The sequence below is a fragment of the Eriocheir sinensis genome, unplaced genomic scaffold (assembly GCF_024679095.1).
Source record: "Eriocheir sinensis breed Jianghai 21 unplaced genomic scaffold, ASM2467909v1 Scaffold40, whole genome shotgun sequence".
NCBI lineage: Eukaryota > Metazoa > Arthropoda > Malacostraca > Decapoda > Varunidae > Eriocheir > Eriocheir sinensis.
Window position 1 is genome coordinate 1 of NW_026111721.1, and position 21,490 is coordinate 21,490.

Consider the following 21,490-nt stretch of genomic DNA (forward strand, 5'->3'; position numbering starts at 1 on the left):
TATTTATTTTAACACTAATTAACATTATTTAATGTGTATTTTGTATATACATAAAATATATATGTATACACATAAAATATATTGGATGAAAATATATATTGGATGAAAATATATATAGAAAACACACATAAAATAACCTAAATACAAATACAAATATACACATCAAATAATTTAAAATTGAATGAAATAAATATACAAAATAAACATATAATAAGGTAAATTTATAATGAAATATATGTAAAAATACACATTAAATAATAAATTTGTATGAAAATATATATACAAATACACATAAAATAACATGAATTTGTATAAAATTTGTATCAAAATATATACGAATACACACAATAAAATAACGTAAATTTTTATGAAAATGTATATATAAAATACACATAAAATAATTTAAATACGTAGAAAAACATATATACAAAATACACATAATATAATGTAAATTCGTAACAAAATAAACACACAAAATTCCAATAAAAGAATGTATATTTGTTGGAAAATATATATACAAAATACAAATAAAATAACTAAAATTTGTATAAAAATATATACAAAAATACACAAAAAATAATTTAAATTTGTTTGAAAATATATATGCAAAATACACATAAAATTACTCAAATTTGTATTGAAATACATATACAAAATAGACATAAAAAAATTTAAATTTGTATAAAAATATATAAACAAATACACATAAAATGACGTAAATTTGGATAAAATATATATACAAAATAAACATTAAATAATGTAAATATGTATAAGAAAATATATACAAAATACACATAGAATAATGTTAAATCGTATCAAAATAAATAAACAAAATATCAATAAAATAATGTAAATTTGTATGAAAATAAAGACGAAAAAATACCCATATAACAACGCATATTTGCATAAAAATATATATACAAAAATACACATGAAATAGTTTAATTTGTATTGAAATAGATATGCAAAATACATATAAATAATGCAAATTTGTATCAAAATATATATACGAATACACATAAAATAGAGTAAATCTCTATGGAAATATACAAACAAAATACATATAAAATGATGTAAATAAGTATAAAAATATATATACCAAATGCATTTACAATAATGTAAATTATATAAAAATAAATAAACAAAATTCCGATAAAAGAACGTATTTGTAGGAAAATAAATATACAAATTACACATAAAATAACGAAAATTTGTATAAAAATATATACAAAAAAAACAACAATATTTTCAATTTGTATGAAAATATATATACAAAAAAAACATATAATTAGTTAAATTTGTATTTAAATACATGTACAAAATACACTTAAAATAATGTAAATTTGTATGAAATTAAAAAAAAACAAATAAAATAACGTACATTTGTTTAATATATATAAACAAAATACACATAGAATAATGTAAAATCGCATCAAAATATATACACAGAATATCAATAAATTAATATAAATTTGTATGAAAATAAAGATGGAAAATACCCATAAAATAAAGCATATTTTTAAAAAAATACATATACAAAAATACACATAGAATAATTAAATTAGTATTAAAATTAATATACAAAATGCATATACAATAAGGTAAATTTGTATTGAAAAAATATGCAAAATACACATAAAACAGTGTAAATTTGTTTCAAAATCTATATACGAATACTCACAAATCAACGTAGATTTCTATAGAAATATATATACAAAATATACATGAAATGATGTAAACACGTGTAAATATATATATATATATATATATATATATATATATATATATATATATATATATATATATATATATATATATATATATATATATATATATATATATATATATATATATATATATATATATATATATATATATTTAAAATACATTAAATAATGTAAATTCGCGTCAAAATAAATAAACAAAATATCAATAAAAGAATGTGTATTTGTATAAAAATAGATATACAATATACACATAAAATAACCAAAATTTGTATAAAACTATATTAAAAAATACACAAAAATAATTTAAATTTGTATGAAAATAAATGTACAAAATGCACATAAAATTAGGTAAATTTGTATTGAAATACATTTAAAAAAAACACATAAAATAATATAATTTTGAATGAAAATATATAAACAAATACTCTTAAAATAACGTAAAGTTGTACAAAATATATATACAAAATACATATTAAATAATGTAAATATGTATAAAAAAAATATATACAAAACAAAAATAGAATAATGTAAAATCGTATCAAAATAAATAAACAGAATATTAATAAAATAATGTAAATTTGTTTGAAAACTGAGATGCAAAATACCCATAAAATAACGCATTTTTTAAAAAAATATATACACCAAGACACAAATAAAATATTTGAATTTGTATTAAAATAAATATCCAAAATGCACATACAATAAGGTAAATTTGTATTAAAATAGATATGCAAAATACATATAAAACAATATAAATTTGTTTCTAAATATATATACGAATACACATAAAATAACGTAGATTTCTTTGAAAATATATATACAAAATATCCATAAAATGAGGTAAATACGTATAAAAAAGGTATACAAAATACACATAAAATAATGTAAACTCGTATCAAAATAAATAAACAAAATACTAATAAAAGAATGTGTATTTGTATAAATATAAATATACAAAATACACATAAAATAACGTAAATTTATTTAAAACTACATGCAAAATACACAGAAGTAGTTAAATTTGTGAAAATAGATATACAAAATACATAAAATAAGCTAAATTTGAATTGAAATATATATACAAAATACATAAAAAGAATGTAAATTTATCAAATATTTAGACAAATACACATATAATAACGTAAATTTGTATAAAAATATATAAACAAAATACACATTAAATAATGTAAATACGTATAAAAAAATATGTAAAAAATACACATATAATCATGTAATTCGTATCAAAATAAATGAATAAAATACCAATAAAATAATGTAAATTTGTATGAGAAAACATATACAAAATATTCATTAAATAACGCAAATTTTTATAAAAATATATGTACAAAAACTCACTTAAAGAAAAGTAAATTTGCATGAAAAATATATATACAAAACACACATTAGATAATGTAAATGAGTATAAAAATATGTATACAAAATATCTATGAAAAAATCTAAACTCGTATCGAGTTAAATTAACAAAATACCAATAAAATAATGTAATTTTCGATGAAAATATATGTAGAAAATACACATAAAATTACCTAAATACAAATACAAATATAAACATAAAATAATTTAAGATTGAATGAAATAAATACTCAAAATAATCATAAAATAAAGTAAATTTGTAATGAAAAATATGTAAAGATACACATAAAATAACATAAATTTGTATAAATATATAACACAAATACATATAAAATTACATGAATTTGTATAAAATTTGTATCAAAATAAATACGAATACACACAAGAAAATAATGTAAATTTTTATTAAAATATATATACAAAATACACATAAAATAATGTAAACTCGTATCAAAATAAATAAAAAAAATTCCAATAAAAGAATGTATATTTGTAGGAAAATATATATACAAAATACAAATAAAATAACTAAAATTTGTATAAAAATAATTACAAAAATACACAAAAATAATTTAAATTTGTTTGAAAATAGATATGCAAAATACACATAAAGTTAGGCAAATTTCCATTGAAATACATATACAAAATACACATAAAATAATGTAAATTTGTATGAAAATATATAAACAAATACACATAAAATAACGTAAATTTGCATAAAATAAATATACAAAATATACATTAAATAATGTAAATATGTATAAAAATATATATACAAAATACACATAGAATAATGTTAAATCGTAAGAAAATAAAAAAACCGAATATCAATAAAATAATGTAAATTTGTAAGCAAATAAAGATGCAAAATACCCATATAATAACGCATATATGCATAAAAATATATATGCAAAAATACACATGAAATAATTAAATTTGTATTGAAATAAATATGCAAAATGCACATACAGTAAATAACGTAGATTTCTATAGAAATATATATATACAAAATACACATGAAATGATGTAAATACGTATATATAAAAAAATATATATATAGTATATATATATATATATATATATATATATATATATATATATATATATATATATATATATATATATATATATATATATATATATATATATATATATATATATATATATATATATATATATACACACACACACACACAAAATACACATTAAATAATGTAAGTTCGTCTCAAAATAAATAAACAAAATATCAATAAGAGAATGTGTATTTTTATAAAGATAAATATACAAAATACACATAAAATAACCTAAATTTGAATAAAACTAAATACAAAGATAAACAAAAATAATTTAAATTTGCATGAAAATAAATATAAAAAAATACACATAAAATTAGTTAAATTTGTATTGAAATACATGTACAAAATACACATAAAATAATAATTAAATTTGAATAAAAATATATAAAAAATATATAAAATATATAAAAAATACACATAAAATTAGGTAAATTTGTATAAAATATATATATATACAAAATACACATTAAATATTGTTAAAATGTATACAAAAATATATACAAAACACAAAGAAAATAATGTAAAATTGTATCAAAATAAATACACAGAATATAAATAAAATAATGTAAATTTGTATGAAAATTAAGATGCAAAATACCCATAAAATAGCGCATTATTTATAAAAATATATATACCAAAACACACATAAAATATTTGAATTTGTATTAAAATAAATATACGAAATGCACACACAATAAGGTAAATTTGTATTGAAAAAGATATGCAAAATACATATAAAACAATGTAAATTTCTTTCAAAATATATATAGGAATACACATAAAATAACGTAGATTTCTATAAAAATATATATACAAAATGCACATAAAATGAAGTAAATACGTATAAAAAAATGTATACAAAATACAGAAAATAATGTAAACTCGTATCAAAATAAATAAACAAAATACTAATAAAAGAATGTGTATTTGTATAAATATAAATATACAAAATACATATAAAATAACGTAAATTTATATAAAACTATATACAAAAATACACAAAAGTAATTAAACTTGTATGAAAATAGATATACAAAATACACATAAAATAAACTAAATTTGAATTGAAATATATATACAAAATACATAAAACAATATAAATTTGTATCAAAATATTTATACAAATACACATATAATAACGTTAATTTGTATAAAAATATATAAACAAAATACACATTAAATAATGTAAATACGTATAAAAAAATATGTACAAAAATGCACATAAAATAAAGTAAATTTGCATAAAAAATATATATAAAAAACACATTAGATAATGTAAATGAGTATAAAAATATGTATACAATATACCTTTGAAAAAATGTAAATTCGTATAGAGTTAAATTAAAAAAATACCAATAAAATAATATAATTTTGGTTGAAAATATATATAGAAAATACACATAAAATTACCTAAATACAAATACAAATATATACATAAAATAATTTAAAAATGAATTAAATAAATATACAATATAATCATAAAATAAGGTAAATTTGTAATGAAAAATATGTTTAAAATACACATAAAATAATATAAATTTGTACGAAAATATATATATATATATATATATATATATATATATATATATATATATATATATATATATATATATATATATATATATATATATATATATATATATATATATATATATACAAATACACATAAAATAACATGAATTTGTATAAAATTTGTATCAATATAAATACGAATACACACAATAAAATAATATACATTTTTATTAAAATATATATACCAAATACACATAAAATAATGTAAATACGTAGAAAAATATATATACAAAATACACATAAAATAATGTAAACTCGTATGAAAATAAATAAACAAAACTCCAATAAAAGAATGTATATTAGTAGGAAAATAAATATACAAAATACAAATAAATCAACTAAGATTTGTATAAAAATATATACAAAAATACACAGAAATAATTTAAATTTGTTTGAAAATAGATATGCAAAATACACATAAAATTAGGCAAATTTGTATAGAAATACATATACAAAATACACATAAAATAATGTAAATTTGTATGAAAATATATAAACAAAGACACATAAAATAACGTAAATTTGGATAATATATATATATACAAAATATACATGTATAATGTAAATATGTATAAAAATATATATATAAAATACTCATAGAATAATGTTAAATCGTATCAAAATAAATAAACAGAATATCAATAAAATAATGTAAATTTCTATGAAAATAAAGATGCAAAATACCAATATAATAACGCATATTTGCATAAAAATATATATACAAAAATACACATGAAATAATTAAAATGTATTGAAATAAATATACAAAATGCATATATAATAAAGTAAATTTGTATTGAAATAGATATGCAAAATACACATCAATAATGTAAATTTGTATCAAAATATATATACGAATTCACATAAAATAGAGTAAATTTCTATGAAAATATACATGCAAAATACATATAAAATGATGTAAATAGTATAAAAATATATATACCAAATACAGCTAAGATAATGTAAATTCGTATCATAATAAATAAACAAAATTCCGATTAAATAACGTATATTTGTAGGAAAATAAATATACAAAATACACATAAAATAACGAAAATTTGTATAAAAAAATATACAAAAAAAATAGTAATTTCAATTTGTATAAAAATAGATATACAAAACACACATATAATTAGTTAAATTTGTCTTTAAATACATGTAAAAAATACACATAAAATAATGTAAATTTGTATGAAATGAAAACAAATACACATAAAATAACGTACATTTGTATAAAATATATATAAGAAATACACATAGAATAATACACAGAATATCAATAAAATAACGTAAATTTGTATGAAAATAAAGATGCAAAATACCCATAAAATAAAGCATATTTTTATAAAAATACATATACAAAAATACACATTCAATAATTGAATTTGTATTAAAATTAATATACAAAATGCACATACAATAAGATAAAAAATATTTTTTTAAATATGCAAAATACACATTAAACAATGTAAATTTGTTTTAAAATATATATACGAATACACATAAAATAACGTAGATTTCTATAGAAATATATATACAAAATGCACTTGAGATGCTGTAAATACGTATAAATATATATATACAAAATAGATATCAAATAATGTAAATTTGTGTCAAAACAAATAAACAAAATATCAATAAAAGAATGTGTATTTGTATGAAAATAGATATACAAAATACACATAAAATAACGTAAATTTGTATAAAACTATATACAAAAATACACAAAAATAATATAAATTTGTTTGAAAATAAATATACAAAATATACATAAAATAATGAAAATTTGAATGAAAATACATAAACAAATTCACTTAAAATAACGTAAATTTGTATAAAATATATATACAAAATTCACATTAAATAATGTAAATATGTATAAAAAAATATATACAAAACCCAAATAGAATAATGTAAAATCTTATCAAAATAAATACACAGAATATTAATAAAATAATGTAAATTTGTATGAAAATAAAGAAGCAAAATACCCATAAAATAACGCTTTTTTTTTTTTAAATTTGTATACCAAAATACACATAAAAGATTTAAGTTTGTATTAAAATATATATGCAAAATGCACATACAGTGACGTAAATTTATATTGAAATAGATATGCAAAATACATATAAAACAATGTAAATTTGTTTCAAAATATATATACGAATACACATTAAATAACGTAGATTTGTATAAAAATATATATAGAAAATACACATTAAATGAAGTAAATACGTATAAAAAAATGTATACAAAATACACATAAAATAATGTAAATTCGTATCAAAATAAACAGAATACCAATAAAAGAATGTGTATTTGAATAAAAATAAATATATAAAATACACATAAAATAACGTAGATTTATATCAAACTATATTAAAAAATACACAGAAATAGTTAAAATTGTATGAAAATAAATATACAAAATACACATAAAATAAGCTAAATTTGAATTGAAATATAATTATACAAAATACATCAAATAATGTAAATTTGTATCAAAATATATATACAAATACACATAAAATAACGTAAATTTGTATAAAAACACATAAACAAAATACACATTAAATAATGTAAATACGTATAAAAATATATATACAAAATATATATATAATCATGTAATTCGTATCAAAATAAATAAACAAAATACCAATAATATAATGTAAATTTGTATGAGAAAACATATACAAAATACACTTAAAATAATGTATGTACAAAAATGCACATAAAATAAAGTAAATTTGCATAATAATATGTATACAAAACACACATTAAATAATGTAAATGCGTATAAGAACATGTATACAAAATGCCTTTGAAATAATCTAAATTCGTATCGAATTAAATTAACAAAATACCAATAAAATAATGTAATTTTGTATGATATTATATTTATAAAATACTTATAAAATAACCTAAATACAAATAGAAATATACACATAAAATAATTTAAAATTGCATGAAATGAATATATAAAATAAACATAAAATACTGTAAATTTGTAATGAAATATATGTAAAAACACACATAAAATAATGTAAATTTATATGAAAATATATATTCAAATACACATAAAATAACATGAATTTGTATAAAATTTGTATCAAAATATATACGAATACACACATTAAAATAACGCAAATTTTTATGAAAATATATATACAAAATACACATAAAATAATGTAAATACGTAAAAAAATATATTAACAAAATACACATAAAGTACTGTAAATTCGTATCAAAAGAAATCAACAAAATTCCAATAAAAGAATGTATATTTGTAGGAAAATATATAAACAAAATACAAATAAAATAACTAAAATTTGTATGAAAATATATACAAAAATATACAAAAATAATTTAAATTTGTTTGAAAATAGATATGCAAAATACACATAAAATTAGGCAAATTTGTATTGAAATATATATATAAAACATACATAAAATAATGTAAATTTTTATGAAAATATATAAACAAATACATAAAATAACGTAAATTTGGATGAAATATAAATTCAAAATATACATTAAATGATGTAAATATGTATAAAAATATATATACAAAATACACATAGAAGTATGTTAAATCGTATCAAAATAAATAAACAGAATATCAATAAAATAATGTAAATTTGTATGAAAATAAAGATGCAAAATACCCATATAATAACGCATATTAGCATAAGAATATATATACAAAAATACACATGAAATAATTAAATTTGTATTGAAATAAATATACAAAATGCACATGCAATAAAGTATATGCGAATACACATAAAATACAGTAAATTTCTATGAAAATATACATACAAAACACATAAAATGATGTAAATAGTATTAAAATACACCTAAAATAATGTAAATTCGTATCAAAATAAATAAACAAAATTCCGATAAAAGAAGGTATATTTGTAGGAAAATAAATATACAAAACACACATAAAATAATGTATAAAAATATATACAAAAAAAAATAATAATTTCAAGTTGTATGAAAATATATATACAAAATACCCATATAATTAGTTGAATTTGACTTTAAATACATCTACAAAATACACATAAAATAATGTAAATTTGTATGAAATGAAAACAAATACACAAAAAATAACGTACATTTGTATAAAATATATATATACAAAATGCACATAGAATAATGCAATATCGTATAAAAATAAAAAAAAAAAATATCAATAAAATAATGTAAATTTCTATGAAAATAAAGATGCAAAATACCCATAAAATAAAGCATATTTAAAAAAAAACATATACAAAAATACACATTCAATAATTAAATTTGTATTAAAATTAACATTTTCATACAAATTTATATTATTTTATGTGTATTTTTGTATATATTTCATTACAAATCTATCTTATTTTATGTTTATTTTGTATAATTATTTCATTCAATTTTAAATTATTTTATGTGTATATTTGTATTTGTATTTAGGTTATTTTATGTGTATTTTCTATATACAATTTCATCCAAAATTACATTATTTTATTGGTATTTTGTTAATTTAATTCGATACGAATTTAGATTATTTCATAGGTATTTTGTATACATATTTTTATACGCATTTACATTATTTAATGTGTGTTTTGTATATATATTTATGCAAATTACTTTATTTTATGTGCTTTTGTACATATATTTTATAGAAATTTGCGTTATTTTTTGTGTATTTTGTAGATGTTTTCTCATACAAATTTAAATTAATTTATTGGTATTTTGTTTATTTATTTTGAAACGAGTTACATGATTATATGTGAATTTTGTACATATTTTTATACGTATTTACATTATTTAATGTGTATTTTGTTTATATATTTTTATACATATTAACGTTATTATATGTGTATTTGTATAAATATTTTGATACAAATTTACATTATTTCATGTATTATTTCAATTCAAATTAAGCTTATTTTGTGTGTATTTTGTATATCTATTTTCATACAAATTTTATTACTTCTGTGTATCTTTGAATATAGTTTTATATAAATTTACGTTATTTTATGTGTATTTTGTATATTTATATTTATACAAATACACATTCTTTTATTGGTATTCTGTTGATTTATTTTGATACGAATTTACATTATTTTATATGTATTTTTTATATATTTTTTTATATGTATTTCCTTCATTTTATGTGTATTTTGTATATATATTTTATAGAAATCTACGTTATTTTATGTGTATTAGTATATATATTTTGAAACAAATTTATATTGTTTTATGTGTATTTTGCATATCTATTTCAATACAAATTTACCTTATTGTATATTCATTTTGTAAATTTATTTTAATACAAACTCAAATATTTTATGTGTATTTTGGTAATATATTTTAATAAAAAATGCGTTATTTTATGTGTATTTTGCATCTTAATTTTCATACAAATTTACATTATTTTATTAATATTCTGTGTATTTATTTTGATACGATTGTACATTATTCTATTTGTGTTTTGTATATATTTTTTTTATGTATATTTACATTATTCAATGTGTATTTTGTATATATATTTCATAAAAATTTACGTTATTTTAAGTATACAAAATACACATAAAATAATGTAAATTCGTATCAAAATAAATAAACGAAATACCAATAAAAGAATGTGTATTTATATAAATATAAATATAGAAAATACACAGAAAATACTGTAAATTTGTATAAAACTATATACAAAAATACACAAAAATAACTAAATTTGTATGAAAATAGTTATACAAAAAACACATAAAATAAGCTAAATTTGAATTGAAATATATATACAAAATACATAAAATAATGTAAATTTGTATCAAAATATTTATACAAATACACATATAATAACGTAAATTTTTATAAAAATATAAAAACAAAATACTCATTAAATAATGTAAATACGTATAAAAAATATGTACAAAATACACATATAATAATATAATTCGTATCAAAATAAATTAACAAAATACCAATGAAATAATGTAATTTTGTATGAGAAAACATATGCAAAATACACATAAAATAACGCAAATTTCTTTAAAAATATATGTACAAAAATGCACATAAAATAAAGTAAATTTGCATAAAAATATATATACAAAACACACATTAAATAATGTAAATGCGTATATAATATATATACAAAATACCTATCAATTAATCTAAATTCGTATCGAATTAAATTAACAAAGTACCAATAAAATAATGTAATTTTGGATGAAAATATATATAGAAAATACACATAAAATAACCTAAATTCAAATACAAATATACACATAAAATAATTTAAAATTGAATGAAATTAATATACAAAATAAACATAAAATAAGGTAAATTTGTAATGAAATATATGTACAAAATACATAGAAAATAATGTAAATTTGTATGAAAATATATATTCAAATACATATAAAATAACATGAATTTGTATAAAAATATATTTTCAAAATAAACATTAAATAATGTAAATGCGTATAAAAATAAATATACAAAGTACATATATAATAATGTAAATTCGCATCAAAATAAATCAACAAAATACCAATAAAATAATATATATTTGAATGAAAATAAATTTACAAAATACACATAACATAAGTAAAATTTGTATCAAAATATATACAAAAATACCCAGAAATAATTTGAATTTAGATGAAAATAGATGTACAAAATACACATAAAACTGGGGTAAATTTCTTTTGAAATATATATACAAAATACCCATTAAATATTGTAAATTTGTGTCAAAATATATCAACAAACCCACAAAAAATAACGTAAATTTGTATAAAATATATATACAAAATACACATTAAATAATGAAAAAGTGTATAAAAATATATATACAAAATACGCATAGAATATTGTAAAATCGTATCAAAATAAATGAACAGATTATCAATAAAATTATATACATTTCTATGAAAATAAAGATGCAAAATACCCATAAATTAACGAATATTTATATGAAAATATATATACAAAAATACATATAAAATAATTAAATTTGTATTAAAATACATATACAAAATCCACATACAATAAGATAAATTTGTATTGAAATAGATATTCAATATACCCATCAAATAATGTAAATTTGTATTAAAATATGTATACGAAAACACATAAAATAGCGTAAATTTCTATGAAAATATATCTAAAAAATACACATAAATGATGTAAATACGAATAAAAATATATATACAAAATACACCTAAAATAATGTAAATTCGGATCAAATTCAATAAACTAAATTTTAATAAAAGAATGTATATATGTAGGAAAATAAATATAAAAAATAATATATAAAATAACTAACATTTGTATAAAAATACATACAAAAATACAAAAAAATAATTTCAATTTGTATGAAAATACAAATACAAAATACACACAAAATCAGATAAATTTGTATTGAAATACATATAAAAAATACACATAAAATAATATAAATTTGTATGAAAATATATAAACAAATAACGTATATAAGTATAAAATATAAATAGAAAAGCACATTAAATAATATAAAAATACAAAATAAAATATATACAAAATACACATAGAACAATGTTAAATCGTATCAAAATAAATACACAGAATATCAATAAAATAATGTAAAATTGTAAGAAAATAAAGATGCAAAATAATCATAAAAAAAGCACATTTTTATAGAAATATATATACAAATATACACATCAAAATTTAATAATTAAATTTGTATTAAAATAAATATACAAAATACACATGCAATATGGTAAATATGTATTGAAATAGATATGCAAAACACATATCAAACAATGTAAATTTGTTGCAAAATATATATACGAGTAATCATAAAAAAAACGTAAATTTCTATAAAAATATATGTAAAAAATACACATAAAATGATGTAAATACGTATAAAAATATGTATACAAAATACACATAAAACAATGTAAACTCGTACCAAAATAAATAAACAAAATACCAATAGAAGAATGTGAGTTTTTATGAAAATAAATATACAAAATACACATAAAATAACGTAAATTTGTATAAAACTATACAAAAATACACAAAAGTAATTTAAATCTGTATGAAAATAGATATACAAAATATATATAAAATAAACTAAATTTGTATTGAAATATATATAAAAAATACATAAAATAATGTATATTTGTTTCAAAATAATTAAACAAATACGCATAAAATAACGTAAATTTGTTTTAAAATATATAAACAAAATACACATTAAATTATGAAAATACTTATACAAAATATATACAAAATACATATAATAATGTAAATTAAATACATAAACAAAATAATAATAAAAAAATATAAATTTGTATGAAAAAATATATACAAAATACACATAAAATAACGCAAATTTCTATAAAAAATATATGTACAAAAACGCATATCAAATACCTTATATTTGTATGGAAATAAATAAAGAAAATACACATAAAATCAGGCAAATTTATAATAAAAAAAGTACAAAATACACTTCAAATAATGTAAATTTGTATAAAAGGAACAACACAAATGTACACAAAATGAAGTAAAATTGTATAGAAAATATATATACAAAACACATATTAAATAATGTAAATGCGTATAAAAATATATATAGAAAATAAATATGATATAATCTAAATTCGTATCGAAATAAATGAACAAAATACCGATAAAATAATGTAATTTTGAATGAAAATATATATAGAAAATATACATAAAATAACGTAAATACAAATAAATATATACACATCAAATAATTTGAATTTGAATGAAAATAGATATAAAAATAAACATAAAATAAGGCAGACTTGTAATGAAATATATATACAAAATACACATAAAATAATGTAGATTTGTTTCAAAATATATATACGAACACACATAAAATAACGTAGATTTCTATAGTAATATATATACAAAATACACATGAAATGATGTAAATACGTATAAAATATACATACAAATTACACATTAAATAATGTAAATTCGTGTCAAAATAAATAAAGAAAATATCAATAAAAGAATGTTTATTTGTATGAAAATACATAAACAAAATACACATAAAATAACGTAAATTTGAATAAAACAAAAATACACAAAAATAATTTAAATTTGTATGAAAATAAATATACAAAATACACATAAAATTAGGTAAATTTGTATTGAAATACATATACAAAATACACATAAAATAATGTAAATTTGAATGAAAATATATAAACAAATACACTTAAATTAACGTAAATTTGTATAAAATATATATACAAAATACTCATTAAGTAATGTAAATATGTATAAAAAAATATATACAAAACACAAATAGAATAATGTAAAATCGTATCAAAATAAATACACAGAATGTTAATAAAATAATCTAAATTTGTATAAAAATTAAGATGCAAAATACCCATAAAATAAAGCATTTTTATTAAAATAAAATTTATTATTATTATTATTATTATTATTATTATTATTATTATTATTATTATTATTATTATTATTATTATTATTATTATTATTATTATTATTATTATTATTATTATTATTATTATTATTATTATTATTATTATATTATTATTATATTATATTTGTATTAAAATAAATATACAAAATGCACATACAATGAGGTAAATTTATATTGAAATAAATATGCAAAATACATATAAAACAATGTAAATTTGTTTCAAAATATATATACGAATACACATAAAATAACGTAGATTTATATAAAAATATATATAGAAAATACACACAAAATGAAGTAAATACGTATAAAAAATGTATACAAAATACACATAAAATAATGTAAATTCGTATCAAAATAAATAAACAAAATACCAATAAAAGAATGTGTATTTGAATAAATATGAATATATAAAATACACTTAAAATAACGTAAATTTATATCAAACTATATACAAAAATACTCAAAAGTAGTTAAATTTGTATGAAAATAGATATACAAAATACACATAAAATAAGCTAAATTTGAATTGAAATATATTTATACAAAATATATAATGTAAATTTGTATCAAAATATTTATACAAATACACATAAAATAACGTAAATTTGTATAAAAACACATAAACAAAATACACATTAAATAATGTAAATACGTATAAAAATATATACACAAAACACATATATAATAATGTAACACGTATCAAAATAAATAAACAAAATACCAATAAATTAATGTAAATTTGTATGAGAAAACATCTAAAAAATGCATATAAAATAAAGCAAATTTCTATAAAAATATATGTACAAAAATACACATAAAATAAAGTTTATTTGCATAAAAATATATATACAAAACACACATTAAATAATGTAAATGCGTATAAAAATATGTACAAAATACCTATGAAATAATTTAAATTCGTAACGAATTAAATTAAGAAAACACTATTAAAATAATGTAATTTTCCATGAAATTGTATGCAGAAAATACACATAAAATAATAATGTAAACTTGTATCAAAATATATATGAATACACACAATAAAATAACGTAAATTTTTATGAAAATATATGTACAAAGTACAGATAAAATAATGTAAATACGTAGAAAAATATATATACAAAATACACATAAAATAATGTAAATTCGTATCAAAATAAATAAACAAAACTCCACTAAAAGAATGTATATTTGTAGGAAAATATATATACAAAATACAAATAAAATAACTAACATTTGTATAAAAATATATAGAAAAATACACAAAAATAATTTAAATTTGTTTGAAAATAGATATGCAAAATACACATAAAATTAGGCAGATTTGTATTGAAATACATATACAAAATACACATAAAATAATGTAAATTTGTATGAAAATATATAAACATATACACATAAAATAAAGTAAATTTCCATAAAATATATATACATAATAAACATAAAATAATGTAAATATGAATGAAATATATATACAAAGTACACAGAATATTGTAAAATCGTATCAAAATAAATAATCAGAATATCAATAAAATAATGTAAATTTGAATATGAAAATAAAAATGCAAAATACCGATAAAATAAAGCATATTTTAATGAAAATACGTATACAAAAATACACATTAAATAATTAAATTTGTATTAAAATTAATATACAAAATGCACATACAATAAGGTAAATTTATATTGAAAAAATATGCAAAATACACATAAAACTGTAAATTTGTTTCAAATATATATACGAATACACATAAAATAACGTAGATTTCTATAGAAATATATGTACAAAATACACCTAAAATGATGTAATTACGTATAAAAATATATATACAAAATACACATTAAATAATGTAAATTCTCTTCAAAATAAATCAACAAAATACCAATAAAATAAAATATATTTGAATGAAAATAAATTTACAAAATACACATAACATAAGTAAAATTTGTATCAAAATATATACAAAAATACCCAGAAATAATTTGAATTTAGATGAAAATAGATGTACAAAATACACATAAAACTGGGGTAAATTTCTTTTGAAATATATATACAAAATACCCATTAAATATTGTAAATTTGTGTCAAAATATATCAACAAATACACAAAAAATAACGTAAATTTGTATAAAATATATATACAAAATACACATTAAATAATGAAAAAGTGTATAAAAATATATATATATAAAATACGCATAGAATAATGTAAAATCGTATCAAAATAAATGAACAGAATATCAATAAAATTATATAAATTTCTATGAAAATAAAGATGCAAAATACCCATAAAATAACGAATATTTATATAAAAATATATATATATACAAAAATACACATAAAATAATTAAATTTGTATTAAAATACATATACAAAATCCACATACAATAAGATAAATTTGTATTGAAAGAGATATTCAATATACACATCAAATAATGTAAATTTGTATTAAAATATGTATACGAAAACACATAAAATAGCGTAAATTTCTATGAAAATATATCTAAAAAATACACATAAAATGATGTAAATACGAATAAAAATATATAAACAAAATACACCTAAAATAATGTAAATTCGTATCAATTTCAATAAACTAAATTTTAATAAAAGAATGTATATATGTAGGAAAATAAATATACAAAATAATATATAAAATAACTAACATTTGTATAAAAATACATACAAAAATACAAAAAAAATAATTTAAATTTGTATGAAAATACAAATACAAAATACAAATAAAATCAGATAAATTTGTATTGAAATACATAAAGAAATACACATAATTTAATGTAAATTTGTATGAAAATATATAAACAAATAACGTATATAAGTATAAAATATATATAGAAAATGCACATTAAATAATATAAATATATAAAATAAAATATATACAAAATACACATAGAACAATGTTAAATCGTATCAAAATAAATACACAGAATATCAATAAAATAATGTAAAATTGTAAGAAAATAAAGATGCAAAATAATCATAAAAAAAGCACATTTTTATAGAAATATATATACAAAAATACACATCAAATAATTTAATTTGTATTAAAATAAATATACAAAATACACATACAATATGGTAAATATGTATTGATATAGATATGCAAAACACACATCAAACAATGTAAATTTGTTGCAAAATATATATACGATTAATCATAAAAAAAACGTAAATTTCTATAAAAATATATGTAAAAAATACACATAAAATGATGTAAATACGTATAAAAATATACAAAATACACATAAAACAATGTAAACTCGTACCAAATAAATAAACAAAATACCAATAGAAGAATGTGAGTTTGTATGAAAATAAATATACAAAATACACATAAAATAACGTAAATTTGTATAAAACTATACAAAAATACACAAAAGTAATTTAAATTTGTATGAAAATAGATATACAAAATATATATAAAATAAACTAAATTTGTATTGAAATATATATAAAAAATACATAAAATAATGTATATTTGTTTCAAAATAATTAAACAAATACGCATAAAATAACGTAAATTTGTTTTAAAATATATAAACAAAATACACATTAAATTATGAAAATACTTATACAAAATATATATAAAATACACATATAATAATGTAAATTCGTTTCAAAATACATAAACAAAATAATAATAAAAAAATATAAATTTGTATGAAAAAATATATACAAAATACACATAAAATAACGCAAATTTCTATAAAAAATATATGTACAAAAACGCACATCAAATACCTTATATTTGTATGGAAATAAATAAAGAAAATACACATAAAATCAGGCAAATTTATAATAAAAAAAAGTACAAAATACACTTCCAATAATGTAAATTTGTATAAAAGGAACAACACAAATGTACACAAAATGAAGTAAAATTGTATAGAAAATATGTATACAAAACACATATTAAATAATGTAAATGCGTATAAAAATATATATAGAAAATAAATATGATATAATCTAAATTCGTATCGAAATAAATGAACAAAATACCGATAAAATAATGTAATTTTGAATGAAAATATATATAGAAAATATACATAAAATAAAGTAAATACAAATAAATATATACACATCAAATAATTTGAATTTGAATGAAAATAGATATAAAAATAAACATAAAATAAGGCAGACTTGTAATGAAATATATATACAAAATACACAAAAAATAATGTAGATTTGTTTCAAAATATATATATACGAACACACATAAAATAACGTAGATTTCTATAGTAATATATATACAAAATACACATGAAATGATGTAAATACGTATAAAGATATATATACAAATTACACATTAAATAATGTAAATTCGCGTCAAAATAAATAAAGAAAATATCAATAAAAGAATGTGTATATGTATGAAAATACATAAACAAAATACACATAAAATAGCGTAAATTTGAATAAAACAAAAATACACAGAAATAATTTAAATTTGTATGAAAATAAATATACAAAATACACATAAAATTAGGTAAATTTGTATTGAAATACATATACAAAATACACATAAAATAATGTAAATTTGAATGAAAATATATAAACAAATACACTTAAATTAACGTAAATTTGTATAAAATATATATACAAAATACTCATTAAGTAATGTAAATATGTATAAAAAAAATATATACAAAACACAAATAGAATAATGTAAAATCGTATCAAAATAAATACACAGAATGTTAATAAAATAATCTAAATTTGTATAAAAATTAAGATGCAAAATACCCATAAAGTAAAGCATTTTTATTAAAATAAAATTTATTATTATTATTATTATTATTATTATTATTATTATTATTATTATTATTATTATTATTATTATTATTATTATTATTATTATTATTATTATTATTATTATATTATTATGTTAAATTTGTATTAAAATAAATATACAAAATGCACATACAATGAGGTAAATTTATATTGAAATAAATATGCAAAATACATATAAAACAATGTAAATTTGTTTCAAAATATATATACGAATACACATAAAATAACGTAGATTTATATAAAAAAATGTATACAAAATACACATAAAATAATGTAAATTCGTATCAAAATAAATAAACAAAATACCAATAAAAGAATGTGTATTTGAATAAATATGAATATATAAAATACACTTAAAATAACGTAAATTTATATCAAACTATATACAAAAATACTCAAAAGTAGTTAAATTTGTATGAAAATAGATATACAAAATACACATAAAATAAGCTAAATTTGAATTGAAATATATTTATACAAAATATATAATGTAAATTTGTATCAAAATATTTATACAAATACACATAAAATAACGTAAAATTGTATAAAAACACATAAACAAAATACACATTAAATAATGTAAATACGTATAAAAATATATACACAAAACACATATATAATAATGTAATAATGTAATGTAAATAAATAAACAAAATACCAATAAATTAATGTAAATTTGTATGAGAAAACATCTAAAAAAATGCATATAAAATAACGCAAATTTCTATAAAAATATATGTACAAAAATACACATAAAATAAAGTATATTTGTATAAAAATATATATACAAAACACACATTAAATTTTAATGAAAATACGTATACAAAAATACACATTGAAAAATTAAATTTGTATTAAAATTAATATACAAATTGCACATACAATAAGGTAAATTTGTATTGAAAAAATATGCAAAATACACATAAAACTGTAAATTTGTTTCAAATATATATATGAATACACATAAAATAACGTAGATTTCTATAGAAATATATGTACAAAATACACCTGAAATGATGTAATTACGTATAAAAATATATATACAAAATACACATTAAATAATGTAAATTCTCTTCAAAATAAATAAACAAAATATCAATAAAAGAACGTGTATTTGTATGAAAATAGATATACAAAATACACATAAAATAACCTAAATTTGTATAAATCTATATACATAAATACACAAAAATAGTTTAAATTTGTATGAAAATAAATATAGAAAATACACATAAAACTAGGTAAACTTGTATTTAAATATATATACAAAATACACTTAAAATAATGTAAATTTGAATGAAAATATATAAACAAATACACTTAAGATGATGTATATTTGTATAAAATATATATACAAAATACACATTAAATAATGTAAATATATATAAAAAAATATATACAAAATACAAATAGAATAATGTAAAATCGTTTAAAAATAAATACACAGAATATT